Source organism: Oryzias latipes, chromosome 24 (genome assembly GCF_053564925.1).
Source record: "Oryzias latipes strain Hd-rR chromosome 24, Olatipes_Hd-rR_3.1".
NCBI classification, from domain to species: domain Eukaryota; kingdom Metazoa; phylum Chordata; class Actinopteri; order Beloniformes; family Adrianichthyidae; genus Oryzias; species Oryzias latipes.
The window spans coordinates 6,865,386-6,869,611 of record NC_136260.1 but is presented as its reverse complement, the minus strand read 5'-3'; the positions used below and the strand labels follow the sequence as shown (position 1 = coordinate 6,869,611).

Genomic DNA, 4,226 nt, shown 5'->3' with positions numbered 1-4,226 from the left:
TTCAAATTATTATTTACTGGTGACTCTACAGATTGTGAAAGATCCATGTTTAAGATAAAAATAAACCAAAAAAACTGCAATTGATTTTTTTCCAAATCGGCAAAGCACAGCAACAATATTCAAGAACCAATTGTATTCAATAATAAGACACAAACGAATCCCAAAAAATCAACAGTGCGTCTTGTGGTTCAATTTGTGTAAACTCTGGTTGCTCTTACTGACCTGGAATCGGTTCTCTGTGGAACAAAATTTTGCGTCCAAATTTTTAGCAAGACTTTGTTAAACAACAAAGCCGCACTGATGGGATTACAGATACCGTATTCAGGAGTCTGGTGGAGTGGTACGTACTGTGTTCCAACATTCTTCTTTCTCTTTCGGCTTTTCCCATCAGGGGTCGCCACAGCGAATCATCGTTTTCCACTTCACTCTATCATGGACATCTTCTACCCTAACATTAGCCAACTTCATGTCCTCTGTTAAGACATCCATATATCTCCTCTTTGGCCGTCCTCTTGCCCTCCTGCCAGGAACCTCCATCTCCAACATCCTTCTACCAATATATCCACTATCCCTCCTCTGAACATGTCCAAACCATCTCAGTCTGGCTTCTCTGACTTTGTCGCTAACACAGGCAACATGAGCCGTCCCTCTGATGTACTCGTTCCTTATCCTGTCTAACCTGGTCACTCCTAAGGAGAACCTCAACATCTTCATCTCCGCTACCTCCATCTCAGCCTCTTGTCTCTGTCTCACTGCTACCGTCTCTAACCCATAGAGCAGAGCTGGTCTCACCACTGTCTTGTACACCTTTCCTTTGAGTCTTGCTGACACTCTTCTGTCACACAACACTCCTGACACTTTCCTCCAACCGCTCCAACCTGCCTGCACTCGCCTCTTCACCTCTTTTCCACACTCTCCATCACACTGAACTGTTGACCCCAAGTACTTAAACTCCTGCACCTTCTCCACCTCAGCCCCTTGTAACCTAACGCTTCTACCTTGATCCCTTTCGTTCAGACACATGTATTCTGTCTTACTACGACTGACCTTCATGCCTCTTCTTTCCAGAGCAAACCTCCACCTCTCTAGCTGTTCCTCCACCTGCTCTCTACTCTCACTGCAAATTACGATGTCATCCGCAAACATCATTGTCCAGGGAGATTCCTGTCTTACCTCGTCTGTCAGCCTGTCCATCAGCATAGCAAACAAAAAGGGACTCAAAGCTGATCCTTGGTGTAGTCCCACCTCCACCTTGAACTCCTCTGTCTGACCTACAGCACATCTCACCACCGTCATACTTCTCTCATACATGTCCTGAACTACTCTGACATACTTCTCTGCCACTCCAGACGACCTCATACAGTACCACAGTTCCTCCCTCGGCACCCTGTCATACGCCTTCTCTAAATCTACGAACACACAATGCAGCTCCTTCTGACCATCTCTGTACTTTTCCATCAACATTCTCAAAGCAAAAATGGCATCAGTGGTGCTCTTACGGGGCATGAAACCATACTGCTGCTCACAAATCTCCACCTTCTTCCTAAGCCTGGCTTCCACTACTCTTTCCCACAGCTTCATTGTGTGGCTCATCAACTTTATTCCTCTATAGTTGCTGCAGTTCTGCGTGTCACCCTTGTTCTTAAAGATCGGGACCCGAACGCTTCTCCTCCATTCCTCAGGCATCTTCTCACTCTCTAGAATCCTATTGAACAAACTCTTTAGAAATTCCACTGCTGTCTCTCCTAAGCACTTCCATACCTCCACAGGTAGGTCATCAGGACCACGGCCTTTCCGCTCTTCATCCTTTTCAGAGCCTTCCTAACCTCATCCTTTCCAATCTCTGCTACTTCCTGCTCCACAACAACCACATCTTCCTCCCTTTTTTCCCTGTCATTTTCCTCGTTCATCATCTCCTCAAAATACTCCTTCCACCTTTTATGTACAGTCTCCTGGGTTGTTAGCACCTTTCCATCTCTGTCCTTAATCACCCTTATCTGTTGCGCGTCCTTCCCATCTCTGTCTCTCTGTCTGGCTAGCCTGTACAAGTCCTTCTCTCCTTCCTTTGTGTCTAGCCTGTCATATAGCTCATCGTAAGCTTTCTGTTTGGCCTTTGCCACCTCTCTCTTCACTCTACGCTGCGCTTCCTTGTACTCCTGTCTACCTTCCTCAGTCCTTTCTACGTCCCACTTCCTTTTAGCCAACCTCTTCCTCTGGACGCATTCCTGTACTTCCTCATTCCACCACCAAGTCTCTTTACCGTCTTTCCTCTTTCCAGATGTCACACCTAGCACCTTCCTACCTGTTTCCCTTATAATCTCTGCTGTAGTTTCCCAGTCATCTGGAAGCTCATCCTGACAACCCAGCACCTGTCTCAACTTCTGCCTAAATTCCTCACAAGTTTCTTCATTCTGTAGCTTCCACCACTTGGTCTTCTTTTCTGTTTTCCCTCTCTTCTTCTTCCTGACCTCCAGAGTCATCTTACACACCACCATGCGGTGCTGTCTGGCTACTCTCTCTCCTACCACCACTTTGCAGTCATTAACCTCTCTCAAATGACCTCGTCTACATAGGATGTAGTCCACCTGAGTACTCCTACCTCCACTTCTGTATGTCACTCTATTTTCCTCTCTCTTCTGGAAGTAAGTGTTGACTACCGCCATTTCCATCCTCTTTGCAAAGTCCACCACCATCTGTCCCTCCAGATTCCTTTCCTTCACACCAAACCTGTCCATCACCTCCTCATCACCTCTGTTGCTCTCACCAACATGCCCATTAAAGTCTGCTCCAATAACAACTCTCTCTCCTCTTGGGATACTCCGTATGACCTCATCCAACTCACTCCAGAATCTCTCCTTCACTTCTAACTCACAGCCAACCTGTGGCGCATACCCACTGACTACATTCACCATCACCCCTTCAATTTCTAACTTTAGGCTCATCATCCTGTCCCAGACTCTTTTCACCTCTAGAACACTGTTTACAAACTCCCCCTTCAAAATCACTCCTACCCCATTTATCTTCCTATCAACACCATGATAGAACAGTTTGTATCCTCCTCCAATACTACGTGCCTTGCTGCCCTTCCACCTTGTCTCCTGCACACACAGTACATCTACCTTCCTTCTCTCCATCATGTCTGCCAGCTCTCTGCCTTTCCCTGTCATTGTGCCAACGTTAAGAGTCCCTATTCTCAAACCTATGTTCCTGCCTTTTCCCTTCTCTCTCTGGCCACGGACCCTTCTGCCTCCCCTCTTTCTTCGACCAACAGTAGTCAAATTTCCACCGACACCCTGTAGGTTAACAGCATCGGTGGCGGTCGTTGTTAACCCGGGCCTCGACCGATCCGGTATGTCTAAAGTGTTGTGGATGATTCGCATGGTTATTTTGGCAATTTTTACGCCGGATGCCCTTCCTGACGCAACCCTCTCTATTTATCCGGGCTTGGGACCGGCACAGAAGTAACTGGCTTGCAACCCCTGTGGCTAGATTACTGTGTTCCAACATAAAGAAGTGAAAAGGTGAGAGTATTGTTTAGTATCTGTCATGAAATACCAGAGTCATTGTCAATATATTTTGTCTTATCTGTTGTGTTTCTCTCTCTCCAAAGGCTGATTATTGCAGATTAAAGAAAACATGAAGAGCAACACAATTCACTACGAAAACTTCCCATCAACCCCACCGACCAATCACCTGCTGCCTCTCGGCATTTCAGGCAGTGCAATCACACCACATTGTCAGTCTGAGTTTGGTTGCTTATGTGTTGTGTAATGTGATGTGGGGCTCATGGTCAGAAAAATGCGGTATTAGCCGAGGAACTTTGCTATTTGGAACAAGTTTCTTTCCTAGCTACCAGGTTTTCAATTCAATTCAGTTCAATTCAATTCAATTTTATTTATATATTACCCAAATAGTCATCTCAATGGGCTTCATTCCTCGCGAGCAAGAAAAAATGGTGTGACAATGGTTTATCGAAATATTAAGTTGTAATAAGTTAACTGTCCCGATTAGGATTATAATGTGCATCACATTCGTCTTTCTCTTATTGTTTTGACCCGCCGTCGTAGTTCCTGGCTAATGACTGTAGAGATCTTTAGTCACAGGTTTTTTTTTTACAAGCTTTGGTCCGTTACAAAATGGTCCGCTTGATACCGGTCTGAATACTGTCATGAGGCATCTGTCAGATCCCCCCTCCAGCTCCTCTCCACTCTGCTCCTGATTTCCAC

At 45.8% G+C, this 4,226-nt stretch overlaps 1 pseudogene across 1 annotated transcript; it reads right to left on the bottom strand.

The window, feature by feature from the left end:
• Window positions 1–308: 308 nt before the first annotated feature.
• LOC144990060 (uncharacterized) lies at window positions 309–3,483 on the bottom strand (annotated as a pseudogene). The gene has a single exon (XR_013653993.1). The product of XR_013653993.1 is annotated as an uncharacterized LOC144990060 (transcript).
• Window positions 3,484–4,226: the final 743 nt, after the last annotated feature.